This window comes from Pelodiscus sinensis, chromosome 8, assembly GCF_049634645.1.
Source record: "Pelodiscus sinensis isolate JC-2024 chromosome 8, ASM4963464v1, whole genome shotgun sequence".
Lineage (NCBI taxonomy): Eukaryota > Metazoa > Chordata > Testudines > Trionychidae > Pelodiscus > Pelodiscus sinensis.
Genome location: NC_134718.1, coordinates 39,050,886 through 39,066,107, shown reverse-complemented (window position 1 = coordinate 39,066,107; position 15,222 = coordinate 39,050,886). Strand labels below are relative to the sequence as shown.

The following is a 15,222-nucleotide window of genomic DNA, read 5'->3' as shown; positions in this document are numbered from 1 at the left end:
GACTGAGTCCCATTGTCACAGGCTGTCGGGGGCTGCCGCCAGCCCCATCCCTTCTGGATTACTCTCCTGCCACTAGGCTACCAGAGTTCTCTGATCAAGGAACATCTGTGGTTCTGCCGGACCCCGGATGTTGCTGGACCAGGGAATTCCGGTTTGGGGAGGGGCAACCATTAAATGTAAATTATTTTTTAAAAAGGCAAAGGAAGTTTTAAAAAAGAATTGACAAGTGTAGGAAACTGTTTCTGTTCTTTCATTTAAATTAAGATAGTTAAAAGTGGTATTTTTCTTCTGCATAGTAAAATTTCAAAGGCATGTAGTTAATGAATGTTCAGTTGCAAACTTTTGGTAGAACCACCAAAATTTTGTCCAGATTTATGAATAACTCATTCCTGAGATGTTCATAAATCTGAAGTTCTACCGTAGTCAGCAGCTACTACCTGTACCCTGAGGAAAACATAACGAAGAGTAACTTTTGTCTTTTGAGCAACAATATTTGTTACAGTGTTTTATCTGGACATGATACTTGTTTCCATTCTACCTGTTTCCTTATATTCATACTATTACCAGGTCAGCAGAATTTTTAATAATTCCTATTTCTGTAATGCTCTAACCCAGTAGTCACCAACCAGTACATTGGGATCTACTGGTACATCTTGGAGCCTCTGACAGATGATCCTGACTGGTTTGGTCGGGAAGCTGTCAAGCACTGGCACTTCAGTTGCCCCTCCACCCACTGTCATGCTGCTCCTGCCCTCTGCCTTCGAGCTGTCTCCCTAGGAGCCTCCTGCTTGTTGTGCAGAGTTTGGAAGGGAGAAGATTGGGGGGCACTGATGTCAGGGTGTTCCTCCTCCCCCCCACTCCTGTACCCTATCTCCACACAGAGAGAAGGGGATGGAGGGACCTTGGTAATGCAAATCTCTGTTACACACACACACACACACACTGTGTGTGTCTGTCATTTTCATAAACACACACTGTCCTTCACTCTCATCTCCTGACCCAATACATATGTGCGTGTGGGGGAGGGGGAGGAGTTGTTGTTACTACTTTTCTGCTTGCCAAGTGGGTTAGTTTTGGGTTTTGACTGGTCTGTGCATTCCATAATTTTCATTTCTCTCTTACACTTAAATTTCATTCTTTGAGTAGTGAATTCTAAAATGCCTAACCTGTTGTGGCTGGAGTAATTATCCCTATGGTGATTGTTGCTCCTGGAAGTGGCTGCAGCTCCTGAGAAAAGCAGAGCAGGGGGTCTTCACATGCTGTCCTTGCCTGCAGACACCACTCCTGAAGCTCCCATTGATCATAGAATCATAGAGCTGGAAGAGACATCAGGAGGTCATCAAGTCCAGCCCCCTGCCCAAGGCAGGACCAATCCCAACTAAAATCCCATCAATAACAAGGAATCGTGGCCAGAAGCTGTGGGCTCAGTGCCTGTCGATGAGGGGCAACACATGGTGCCATGCAGCCGTTGCTGTACATGCCAGCTGCTTTCAAGAGTGGTGCAGGGCCAGGGCAGAAGTAAGCTGCCTAAACCCCACTGCTCCACTGTCCAGAGGCCATCTCGTTAAACAGTGCCCAGCCAGAACCTGCTTCCTGAATCCATCCCAGCCCCAAGCCTCCTCCTGCACACAGTCTCCTGCCCCAGGCGTGAGTTCCCCTGCACCCAAACTCCTTCCCAGACCTTGCACCCTGAAACCCCTCCTGCAACCCAATCTCCCAATCTGGGCTAAGCTTAGAGCCCTTCCCACACTCAAAACCCTTTGGCCTAAGACCAGAGCCTGCACCCCATCCTCCTACCCCAGCCTGGTGCAAGTGAGTGAGGATGGGGGAGGATGGGAGATGGAGTGAGCAGGGTGATACCTTGGAGAAGGGGCGGAGCCAAGGCACAGGACCGCAAAGAAGGGGTGGGAAGGAAGTGGGGCAAGGGTATTTGAGTTTGTGGTAGATCTTACATTGCACTTAAATTGAAAAAGTGATCTTGTAGTTAAAAAGATTGGAGACCACTGCTCTAACCCTAACCTCTGACAGCTCTGTCCCAATGCAATATTTGTGGCTCTCCTGATGCCAGCGTAAGAAAGACACCAAGAAGCAGATTTTCAGGTTAGATACACAATTAAATGCCTAAAGTGTGTGTACAATTTCAGACCTAATTTTTACACTCTGTTATTCAAATTGCCTGTAAAAATTAGATAATTTTGTACACAAATGGCCACTTGAGTGTAATTACCTGATTAATATGCACAGTGACACTTGTATATTGATGTGCACATGCAGCTGCATACCTAATGTCTTTGGAAAAATCTGTTTGGAAAGAGGTCACAGAATGTAGAACAAATTAAAGGAGGATAGGAGAGATCCACAATATGTGATATAAATGAGGCAATATAAGATCATTCACTAACTTCATGAATGAAATATTTGGGCTTTTTATTAAGGACTATATTTTACTTTGAACATATTTGAGATGGGGACACCCCCTCAGTGAATCCTATGCTGCTATCCTCACTTCGCACTGCTATATATGTCTCTGTATTAACTCTACAAGTTGAGACCCTCTCCACTGAGACTCTCTGGTCTGGCAATATGTGTGATCTACCAAGACAATAGATGTTGCTGCATCAGAGAGTCTCATGAAGGGCCAGAGGGAGGAGACACGTGGGGGTCAGGAACCCAGCCAGACTGGCTGCCAAGGGATCAGCAGCTGGGAGCCCTGTCGCAGGAGTCCAGCTGAGTGGGCAGTAGGGCGGCCGGGATGCCAGAAGGCTCTGGCGGAGCAGTAGTCTGCCATGGTGGGGCCAGGAGCCCTGATGGTGGGACTGCAGGTTGGCGCAGCAGGGCTGGTGGGTCCAGGAGCCCGAGCGATGGGGCGGCGGTCTGCCATGGTAGAGCTGGGAGCTCCAGAGGTGGGACCATGGGATGCCATGGCAGGGCAGAAGGGCTGGTGACAGGTGGGGAGTTGGCCAGGCTGGGGGGTCAGTGGCAGGGGAGCCAGAAATGACCTTTTCTGGTCTGGCAAAATCCCTCCTTTGGGATCACGAAGGTCCTGAGGGCGCCAGACCAGGAAGGTCCAACCTGTAGAATGCTATTGAAGTATGGGGATATGGATCCTGGGAACCCATGCTACAACAAGTTCTGCTCATCAATGCAAAACTTTTTGCATGCTGTCAGTTAAAGAATAAAGAAATTAAATATTTTTGGTTATGTCTTTCTTTTTTATGTTAACAGCAAGTGGTATCAGCACAGGGTTGGGCTCCTACAATGGACAGGGAACCAGTTCATACCAGTGCCATCTTGCTGGTTCCTCAGCTTCTCTTACCCACTAACTCACTTTCTTAATATAACTATCTATGCTGCACTAGCTGTGCTGATCAAACAGTGCATGATGAAATCAGATTGTATTTTATAAGGGCTTTGATTTATAGGGGGGAGTAACTTTTTTACGATCTTTAAACTTGCCTTTTGAGTTGGGCATTGCAGCACCAGATCTAACAGAAGGTATAGTTTTGAATTATAGAGGTGATATATAGGTTTATAGCCCAGGCGCACACAAAAAAATCCATAGGCCCAGGAAATCTCCATTGTTTGTTCATAGATGAACACCATATGCTCAATTTCTGGAAATTACACATCTTTATTGAGGGAATTGCCAGCACTTCCCGGCTGGTACATTCCGGACCACCAAATAAAGTCATGACAGAGAACTGAGATATTTTAGCTTTCTTTTACACTCTTCATGTTAATCTCTTTCCCTCACCATCAAAGTACTTTTTAAGCATAGAAAATATGGTTTCATTTAAAGGAAAGCTAGCTTGTTACTCATTTGGCATTAAAATAACTGTCACGTCAGCAGCATGTTTTACATACTATTACAAGACTTGTTTGATAAAAAAAAGTTTAGTAGTAATTCTGAGGACGGTTAGACCCCATATCAGCTAAATTTTTAATTTAAATGTCAAGTTATAGAATTTCTCCATTCAAGTTAAATGAAATTGATATTAACTCACATGGATTGTTTTTAGTATACAAGGGACTCAACATCTGGTATACAGTGTCAGGCACTAGGCACTTCATATGCCCATAAAATGGTCAGCCATTTTAAAAAAAGAAAAAGGATAGATACCAAATGAGTAACTCACACAACTCACCACTGTTAATCTCAGGAATTTGGAGTGGGAAAATGGTTTGTTCAATAAATGTTGCCATGATGTGCTGTACAATGACTCTGGCCATTGCTATAAAATTATTCCATTATTTAGTAATATAAACTATTTTTTTCACAACGCAGTTTACTCATGCAGTCAGCTGATCATTCCCCCAGCCTTCTGCGTCTTGTGAACTATACCAAGAATGGGAGGGGCATGATTTCTTCTAGCAGCATACAACTTTATTTAAATTTTTCACAATAAAATGTCTGCCAACCTGAGCTCACGTTTTTTTAAGACCCAATCCAAATGCAGCACTTCCCCCTGAGCGTGCATCAGTCCCATATCTTGTCGTTGGCACTAGTCCCAGTAAGGGTCTCCTCCTTCCCATGTCTGCAGTCCATCTCTGGCCACTTTTTGCCGGTAGCTGCATTTCCTGCTCCTGCCATCTGCTCCAGCTTTGCTGTGCATGCTGTATTCTGTCAGAATTCTCACTCTGCAGCACATGCAGATCGCAGCAAGATGGCAGCAGCCAACAGGAGAGTGGCTTGCAGCCACTGCTGCTGCTCAAACTAGGATTAATTGCATTTAATCAGCTAATTGAGTAGTCGATGGAATTTCCATCAACTACTCGGTTAGTCGATAATGAGGGAAACTGTAGAGCTGCAGCGGGGTTAACACACAGCCCTGGGAGTTAACCTCACTGCAGCTCTGCCTTTTAAATGTATTAAGAGTCATCAGGCTCTTAATGCAAAAGGCAGAAATGTAGCAGGGGAACAAGACACGAGCCAGGAATCAGCTGATTCCTGCCTCGCACCTGCTCCCCCCTCTATGCCTCTGCCTCCCCGCCCTCCCACAATGACAGTGCTGGAGGGAACTGGCTTTCAAGACAGCTCCCTCCGGCACCAGCCCCTGCTCCCCACTTGATGCCTCTCTCTGATAGGGGCAGCAGGTAGGGGGGGAGGGAGCGACTAGTCGATTCACTATGCTTATCGGGTAGTCGACTAGTTGACTAGTCACTTATATCCCTAGCTCAAACTCCCCAAGTCCAGGAGGATCAGGTTGCTTTTGGATCTTACTTAAACCAACACTTGGAATAAGTAAGGTCCCATTGGGTTCAGGTCAGGTTTCAAGGCTCTACTTATGAACTCACGTACCCACATCCTCTGTCTCCTCAGTTTGTGTGCGCATGTAATTCTGTAGGTATCGGTATAGGCACATCAACAAAGTTCACTTGCACATATGCGTTCGTAAGAATGAAAGAGGTGAATTTGGAGCCTTTTTGAGTGGTCAGTATGATTTTGTTCACTTAGATGACAATTTTAAATATGACATTTTAAAACTATTTTTTCACCTGAAATTATATATCTTTGTACTCATGGCTTCTGTTATGCAGAATAGTATTGTACTCTTATCAGTATCTTTATTACGACCATTTGGGAAGTAAAGTGCTACCTACCATGAGAGGGTATCTGAATCTGGTCTAGAAGTGAGATACTGCTCTGCATGAATAAGGGTGGCAAATCATCCCTAAGGCTGTGTCCAGACTCAGGGGTTTTTTCGAAAAAAGTAGCCTTTTTTCGAAAAAACTTCCCCTGCGTCCAGACTCAAGCCGCGTTCTTTCGAAATTAATTCGAAAGAACGCGGCTTTTCTTTCGATGGCGGTAAACCTCAATTTACGAGGAAGAACGCCTTCTTTCGAAAGTTCCTCTTTCGAAAGAAGGCGTTCTTCAATGTAAATAGGGCTTCTTCGAAAGAGAGCATCCAGACTCACTGGATGCTTTCTTTCGAAAAAGCAAGCCGCTTTTTCGAAATTTCTCCGTGCAGTCTAGACGCTCTCTTTCGAAAGAGGCTCTTTCGAAAGATGCTTTCGAAAGAGCCTCTTTCGAAAGAAGCCTGCAGTCTAGACATAGCCTAAATGAAATGTGGGGTTTTCTGCTCAACCTCAGATTTAGCTTTGATCTTTCCTAAGCTTCTAAGATTTTTCTGCTGTCTATTGGCCTGATTGTATCCAAGCAATTAATCTAATCTCACTGTACTTCTAAAACTACTTTTAAATCTTGTTTCTATTTTAGGATCCTATAGCTCCCACTTGGGCTGTCTCCAGAATTTATGTGTATAGTGCATGTGGCCAAAAGAAAAGAATTTTTTCATTCAAACATTTCAAATGTGGTTTCAAAATCTTCTCTGAGATTGGTACATTCATTTTTCTAACATTGTCCATGTTGATTACTGCGCAAGCTATACACCAAGGGAGGGCAATAAGTGGTCTGCAGGCCAGATGCAGCACATCAGGGTTCACTGTTGGCAGGCCACCAGATGCTTTGTTTACCTGAGCTTCTAAAGGCTCGGCTGCTCACAACTCCTGATGGTCATGGTTTGCTATTCCTAGGCACTGGGAGCTGCAGGAAGTGATGGCTGGGAATGATAAAACACAGATGCTGTGAGCAGTCATACCTCTGCACATGCAGGTAAAGAACGTCTGGCAGTGTGCCAGGGACAAATCTTGGGGTATACACCTGGTCTGTCAGAAAATTCTCTCTTTTCATACTTAAACTGATACAGGTTGGATCACCCTGGTCCAACAACGTTGGGACCTGACAAGTCCCAAACAAGAGACTTTTTCTGGACTGGGGAGGTGGCCCCTACCACCGGCCCCAAGCCAACCAGCCCTCTGACTCTGACCCCCTCTATTACCACCCCACCCCCCCATACACTCCCACCAGGCTGTCAGCTCTGCTGCTGATTGCCCCCTGGCCCTGGGCTGTCATGGTCATCCAGGGTTCTTTAACCTCCAGCCCCATGCTGCCACAGTTCCCTGGTCCTGCACTGCTGGGGCAGCCAAGCTTTCCCAGCTCCACACGACCAAGTGCTACCGGAGTTCTCCAGCCCCCAGCCCTGTGCTGCTGCATGTGGCTGGGATTCTCCAGCCCTTGGCTGCACACTACTGTGGTTCCTTGGCTCCATGCTGCCATGGGTGGTCCGATTTCCCCGGCTCTGTGCTGTTGTGGGCTGTTGGGGTTCTCCGTCCCCACGCTGCCGTGGGTGGTCAAACTTCTTCTTCCTCTGGCCCCATGCTACCGCTGGCTGCTGGGGTTCTACAGCCCGTCCACAGCACTTTTGTGGGGCTCCAGTCCTGCTGTCCTCAGCCAGGCTGTTGGCCCTCCTGCCATTAGGCTCCTGAGGTCTCTAGTCCAGGAGCATTTGACCACAGATGTTGCCAGACCAGAGAGTACCAGTTTTCAGAGGTTCAACCCATACCAATAAGCCCGTCTATGTATCATGAAAATTCCAACACGTTTGACCTTGGGAAAGTCAGTTAACATCTCTGTATGCACTCCTCTGTAAAGTGGATTTAGCACTCTAAATATATCAGCAGACATGATGAGACTTATGGTCTGATCTGTTTGCACTGAAATCAATCACAAAACTCACATTTGGAAAACTGACTGGAAAAAAATAAATTCCATTTACTTAGGGACTAATATGTATATACATATTCATTTTTTAAAAAATTATTATCTTTTATGATTTGTCATGACAAGTCATGCTTACATTCTTTGTGTGATTTTTTTTCCATATATATCATTAGTCTATATCATCTATATATAACATGGCCCAAGTTTTCCATGGCTTTTATCTACAATGAGTGGAATTTTGGCCTTGTACCTCTGAGCAGAATTTGCTACTTTCTGTGCAATATGGACTTTGAACCATACATAATAGATCTTTTGTAGAATGCCTAAGTGAAGACAAAAGCCTTTGTTTTGCTGAGTCACATCCTTGTAGCATAGATAGCTATCAGAAAGTTTGGATTTTGTGTCCAACTGCAATTTAGACTTTGAGTTGAAGTTCTTCCTTATATTTGCTTCTCTTTTTTTCTTAAAAAAAGTAGCTGCATGTTTTAGCATGTACAATCTTGCACATTTTCTCTGGGCCCTATTATCTCAGTTCTCCCTTTTCTTGTGCAGCAATACTGTTAACTGTCTGCAGCTTGCAGGGTTTATCTATATTTCTTATGAATATTCTGAGAAAAGGGACAATAATCAAAATCTGCTCATGTCGGTTTTCATAGGTTCAAAACATTACAGGCTCAAGAGGAACAGTAATAATAGTTTGTATTTATAATTAAATTTGAGGTGCCTACATGCAGAATAGCTGTTCGTTCATTTTAAAGTTCTTTTGACATCTCACAGCAACATCTTTGTAAGACATACTGCTTTATTGCTGGTATCCATGGTAGAATATTATTCCAGAGGAAACAATTATTCTTTATGTCCTTGCATTTTTAAACAAGTTTCAGGAGAGCGTGCCTCAGCTGAATAGCTCTAGCACAGAAGAAAAAGAACAACCATTTAGTGAAGTAAAAATCCAAATTAGGCTTTGAATCATAGGGCTGGAAGAGACCTCAGGAAGTCATCAAGTCCAGATCCTGCCCAAAGCATAACCAGCCCTAACTAAACCATCCCCGCCAGGGCTTTTTCAGACCGGGACTTAAAAACTTCTAGGGATGGAGATTCTTCGACCTCCCTAGTTAACCAGTTCCAGTGCTTTACCACCCTCCTAGTGAAATAATTTTTCCTAATAGCCCACCTAGACCTCCCCCAAAGCAACTTGAGACCATTGCTCCTCATTCTGCCATCTGTCACTACTGAGAACAGCCTCTCTCCATCCTCTTTGGAACCTCCCTTCAGGTAGTTAAAGGCTGCTATCAAATCCCCCTTTAAATTCCCCCCTTTGTCTGAATATAATCCAGTTTCAGTGAAATTGATCAAAACTACAAGTTAATTCCATACCCTTATTCCCAGAGGGAATCTTGAATGTTTACTTGCTACTGTTCGACATTCTTCTTGTTATGATTCAGATTGAGCCAATTTATGACATATAGTAGCCATTAACAATCTAAGAACATTTAAATTTTGTTGTTCCAAGAGTTATTTCAGGTTCATTCTAGAAATGTTTAATACAAATGATTTGCTTTGGAATAGTAACATAAACTTCTGTTACTGCTCTTCTAAACCCTGCGAATTAAAAAGAAAAAGTGTTATATAAAACCAATGGAGAAATAAGGTGTGCGTGCATGTGAGAAGGGATTTTGAGCTTCTGCTTCCAATTTACCACTTCCATACCCTTTATAGCATGTACTTTACTGAACAAATGAACCACTAAATTGTGGAATAACTCCTTTATCTTAAATTTAGGTAAATGCCATTGGATTTGTCCAAAACAATTTTTTTTTAAAAAGAAAAGAGACTATGTGCTGCATAATTTGCGAGAGAGGCCATAAAGATCACTTTGGTGAGAAAGGTCATTGCTGGAATAACCATGAATTCATGGTTTGAGTTGATTGAAGATTAAGTTCAGAAAATGAGTGACAATATTCAGGAACTATCTGCAGAAAAAGAGGAATTGCAGCACATAATCTCTGACCTCAAGAATGAACGGAAGAAATGAGAAGTGGGCAGCAAATGAAACTCCAGTTATAAAACTAACTGAAAAAGGTTGTAGATCTGGAAAAATGGGGGGCTTACCCAAGAATGGAGGGGACAAGTATGCGGTCACAGTTTTTCAAAAAATGGGTCCTTGAAAAGGTACAAAATGAAGTGGAAATTTACAGTTAAAGTAGAAGTGACACAGATTCAAGAGCAACAAGGGCATTTATGTTGGGTTCCATAATTTTAAGGACTCAGGGTGAAATTCCAACCCATTTAAAATTGTCAAAATTTCCATTTACTTTACTGGTGCCAAAATTTCACCCTAAGGCTACGTCAACACTGTGGAGCTACTTTGGGATACCAGAAGTATTCAAAAATAAATATTCTTTTGAGCAAGCCCATTATTTCAAAATATAACAGGCTCGCTATTCCTGCATGCCTGTAAACCTCATTCCTTGAGTAAGGGACGTTTTGGAATAGTGCGTTATTTTGAAATTTGCTCAAAATAAGCTACGCAATTTGCATAGGTCAAATTGCATAGCTTATTTCGAGCGATGGGTGCAGTGTAGATGCACTCTAATATTGTCTTTTGAAGCATCAAGAGCCACCAGAAACCTTGAAGAACACAGCTGTCAGTTCTTTTTCTAGAACTAGTCAATGAAGAGCCAAAAAAGTGAAGATATGAATTTTATCAGTAAGGAAATAATGCCATTCATTGCTGCTTGAAAATATGAAGAGCATAAAGACATCTTTTGTAGATTGGGAAATAAAAAGATGGTTTCCTTGTGGGGAGGGGGAAAACATTAATAAATTACTGTTTAAAGACTGCTTGTGGTTTTGTTCATGCTCTGAACAAATGTGGCTGAAATTTTCAAAGCAATTTAGAGAATTCAGACATCTTGTTCATTATAGTAGTTTGTGTCTAAACTCCCTAGGTAGTTTTGAAAAATCTATGCCACATTTTGTAGACAGAAAAAATAACAAAATTAAAAATGATACTGGATATGATGCCTCATTTCTCCAGAATGGAGTTGTGATTTATGATGTGCACTTGAATCAGACTCTTTGATTAGAAACATTAAGAAATGCATTCCTGCCTTACATAAGGATAGGTTGCTATGCCGGGTGCACTATGTACAAATGAAACCCTTATTGCACTAGCTAATGTTTATATGCTGCATTTCAGCAAAGAATGAAATGTAAAACATTCCGATGTAGTGCAGAGAATTGGAAATCTCATTCAGAATAAAATATGGGTCGGATATTTCAATCGCTTTTAGTAACATAAAAGATCACACTCCATTGACACAAATAAACAGGAGTCCTAAATCAAAGCTGTTTTAAAAGAGGGTTCATCTGACAGGCGTTTCATCTTCAGGTCTCATTACAGCTGAAAATTAAATCCAATGCCTGAATTGACTGCTTCTTAGTAATTGCCTTACCTAGATCTTCCTGCACCTCAAGAACCATTATTGCTTTGTTATGCTAGTGGTCTCGTGAATTCTCTTTCAGGTATATCTTGCTCGCATACTAAGGCTTTATTTACACTACAGCAGGGATCAATGCTCTGAGATCAATCCACTGGCAGCTGATTTAGTGGATCTAGCAAAGACACCCCCGCTTTCCCAAAAATCAACCACAGATGACTCTGCAGTTGACCTCTGTACTCTACCCCTGATGAGAAGAGTAAGATAAGTTGACAGGAGCGTTTCTCCAGTTGGCCCCCCAATGTATAGACCCTGCGGTAACTCAACCTAAGATACATTGACTCCAGGTACATTGGTCAAGTAGCTGGAGTTGTGTACCTTAGGTCAATTTTCTGCAGTAGTATAGACAGACATAGGCTAACTGATCACTACATTTGGAGTCAGAAAGGAATTTTCCCTCAGGTCAGATGGGTAATGACTGTATGGGTTTTTACCTTCTTCTGCAGCATGGAGGGCGGTCACTTATTAGGACCATCTATGAATCTCTCACTTAATCCACTCTTGTTATTTCAGGGGCCTCAAGCATTGGTGCACCTGGGTCAGTGGTTTTCAAACTTTTTTTCTCATGACCCAATTGAAGAAAATTGTTGATGCTCTCAACCCAACATACTTTGGGCCCCAGGGTGGGGCTGACAATGAGAGCTTTGAGATGTAGGTGTGGGCTCCAGTTTTGGGGATGTCAGGGCTGGGGCAGGAGAGGCTTACCTTGAGCAGCTCCTGGTCAGCGGTGCAGTGGGCAGTGTTAAGGCAAGCTTCCTGCCTCTCTTGGCACCACAGACCATGCTGCGTCCCAGATGCAACCAGCAGCAGGTTCCCAGCTAATGGGAGTGTGGACCTAGTGCTCAGGGCAGGAGCAGTGTGCAGACACTTGTGCACTTCCCCTCTCCCCGCCCCTCCCCCCACGAGCCAGGCCTGTTGCCAGCCATTTCTGGCGCACAGTGCAGTTTACAGTGCCAGGACAAGACAGGTAGTCTGCCTTAGTACCCCCCACTCATCTCCTGATCACCCTGCAGCAATGAGACCCACTGCCTGACATTCCACGACCCAGTAGTGGGCCGTGACTCGTAGTTTGAAAACCACTGACCTAGGTCATTTCTGTGCTCAGCTTTTCACATATTTACTACGTTAGTATCCCAAGAGCTGTAACATTTTGATCTAATTCTGGTTGTTGGCATGATATGAAAATGGCAGGGTGTTGTTTAATGGCTTGTGATATATAGGGGATCAGACTAGATGAGCTGTTGATCTCTTTTGGCCTTAAACACTATGATTCTATGCAGTCCAAACAGTGACTGACTAAGTGTAGAGATTTAGTAAACACTTGCTAAGATAATCACCTTAGAGATTTGATAATCACCTCTGGCTAACAAATTCGTGCATTGTTAAGAGGACCTTGATAGAGGTATCTACTAGCACAGTTTTCATACTGTTCTGGAGGGACAAATTCCTATGTAGAGAATAAGAAAAAAGCCATTTTAGCAATGTAGATGAAAGCAGCAAAAATATAGCACAACTGTAAATTGATTGCTAGAACCTCTACCGAAACCAAAACACATCCACTAAAACTCATATTTTGATACCTTAGCCACAATAAAATTCCAAACAACCTACTGTAGGATTGAAATTGAAAGATTACAAAACACTTATCAAAATAAGAACATGCAGCAATTTTTCAAAAATAAACCTCTTGTGGCTATAATCAAATACATGGAATCTCAAGTTCTTAGACTAACTGAATATGTGAATTCAAAAAATTCTGGATTGACCAGTACAAATGATCCATAGTTGATTATAATCCTGATAAATTATGAATATTTAGCAAATACCAAACTGTTGACAGTTATAGATTTACTGAAGATTGAGAGATTTGTTACAAAAGAGGAAGTTGATCAGTCAACTGGAAAGTGTAGTACGTAGGACCTTAATTTCTCTAAAACTTTTATCATTGAGACATTTGATATTTTTAAAAACTTCCAAAGAGGAAGAAAAATATAGTCATTTCAAGATCCTGGAAAGGTTTATAAATCTTTGCTTCCTGCAAGGTAGTTTTCCTGATCAACTGACACAAAAATTTTGACACACATATAAATTAATTCCTTTTAAAACTCATTAACTCCAACCAAACCAACTTTATTCTAAATTGTCAGTCATTGGTAATTTGCAAAACATTTTTAATGTGCTATCTACCTCCCTACCAGATTGCCTCTCTGTATTTTGAGAAGTCCTTTGTGTGGAGTGGTCATAGCCATCTTTGGTCCAGATGAACATTTTGATACCAAGTTAAAGACATGCCAGAAAGTCCCACAAACCCTGCTGAGGAATATTAAGATAGCCTCTGCTCCCCTCCCCCTTTTTTCATGTCCTGTGGAATCCAAGAGCTGGGGGAACTTTGTCCCAGTTACTATTTGATATTAGAGTAGATTCTTTGCAGAGGCAATTAAGAATCTATTAGGCCAAAATAGCACTTTTTGCTCTGTGGTTTTTGTTACGTAAGTTAAACAAACAGTCTTCAAACATTTAACTGCAATTGAGAACTTTGGGCAATTAGGCTACAAACTAAACCTTATCAAAATGGAGACCCTAAGATCATGATACAGTTTCTCTTTAAAGCATCTACTGGATCAATGAAATACATGAGTGAAGGTATCGCTTACTTCAAGGAGATGGAGATGTATGTGTAGCATTACTACTATACCACTACCAAGAAAAAAAGAAAAAAGATTATTAGATGTGGAGAAAAAAAATTTTTTTATAGCAATGTGAGGTAAAAGAGCTGTATTACAGATAACCAACATGGAAAAGTGTTAATCTAAAAGCTTTGTTCCCTTGCACAGCTGGCAGAAGTTAAAGAATGTGAGTTCCCTTCATGTCTATGTGGGAACACAGAAGCCCAGGAGGCCGTAACATTCTATTTCTGGGCAGCATAAGTAGTATATCTAGTGGCATAAACATTTTCTATAAAAAACTACTTTTGTGAAAATTGCATTTGAAACAGCAGAGAGGCTCACGCAAGCCTTAAACAGAATTGGTACAGAAAGTTGATACAGATATCCAAGGATTTCCTGAATTTTGTCACAAATCATGTAGCATATTTGAGTACTTTTGAGAAATGTTTTGTTCTTTCCATATTATGGTTAGTCTGTAATAAAATGTGACTTTGTGTACCGGTCAGCAGGTTTATGCACAGTGAATTCAGAATGGTTTCCCAGATGTTCATGTTTAACTAGGAACCATATTCCTGAAAGGAATAATGCTTTCAAAACTTCTCTATCTGATTAACAGCTTTCACTGTTCTCAGCTTAGTGGTTTTATAGTCTTGTTATGGAAATTAATTGAGTAACCCCCAGCTCAGTTCTTTTTAAGTTTAGATACAGTTCTACAGAAGGGACATATTGGTAGAGAAGATAGAGTCGCCATCATCATTTGAAATGAAACGCAGGAATTATTTGGTCTAATAGTGGATCTAACATTCAAGTTACTTATCAAAAATATCTGAAAAAAAAGACACGGTTATGCATTATGGATATCATTTATATTGTGTGTTTTGCGGTGGCTTTCTCTGCATCAGAGAAAGAGCCATCAGATGTAGTCTTGGAGGTAAAAAATCACTATCGATCTATAGTGTAGGAGGATTTTGAATTCTCTCTCACACTAGATATTTAATGGGAGTGGGAAAGTATTATAAGCCATAAAAATAGAAAACCTCCAATACAAAATCAGGCATTGACAATGCCAATAACTTGTGAGGCAAAATGTAATGGTCCTGCTGTACGCTCAAACACTGAGCCCATTTCACAGCAACAACTCAATGCTTGCTAAATTTTACAACTCCATCATATTACCCAGCAAGAACATTCCATGTACGATGACATTTTTGTTTGCCCTTCATTAAACCCACAGGCTTCTCATCTCCCACCTGACAATCTGCAGGACAAGACTCTGCCATGGACCACCTACTGATAATCCACAGAACTTAGTACAGAAAGGAAACATGTTGAATCTCTCACGTATACATGATCAGACACGGGGGCAGGACAGGGAGAGGGGCTGAGACCCTTTCTCAAAAAGTGGAGCCCTTGAGAGTGCCTCATATCACAAATGCAGCAGTTCCACACTTCCCCAATGAATCCCTCCACCTTTCAGTACAGCTACTCCTAA

The 15,222-nt window shown here is 42.1% G+C and overlaps 2 protein-coding genes across 7 annotated transcripts in view; one reads left to right on the top strand and one right to left on the bottom strand.

The window, feature by feature from the left end:
- Positions 1-15,222, top strand: part of RNLS (renalase, FAD dependent amine oxidase) — a 137,773-nt gene that overhangs the window by 31,071 nt on the left and 91,480 nt on the right. The gene's annotated exons all lie outside the window — the stretch shown is intronic.
- The window catches only part of LOC102457693 (lysosomal acid lipase/cholesteryl ester hydrolase-like), a 136,957-nt gene that overhangs the window by 74,237 nt on the left and 47,498 nt on the right, over positions 1-15,222 (bottom strand). Inside the window, exons 1-5 of one of the 3 annotated variants that reach the window (XM_075935087.1) lie at positions 12,402-12,701; positions 8,939-9,163; positions 8,290-8,470; positions 6,475-6,560; positions 1,167-1,316 (exon numbers count right to left, since the gene is read on the bottom strand). The gene's annotated coding sequence lies outside the window, so the exon portion shown is untranslated. Of the gene's footprint in view, positions 1-1,166; positions 1,317-6,474; positions 6,561-8,289; positions 11,909-12,401; positions 12,702-15,222 lie in introns of those variants that run through there. The other 2 variants (XM_075935086.1, XM_075935088.1) reach the window with 2 other exon arrangements.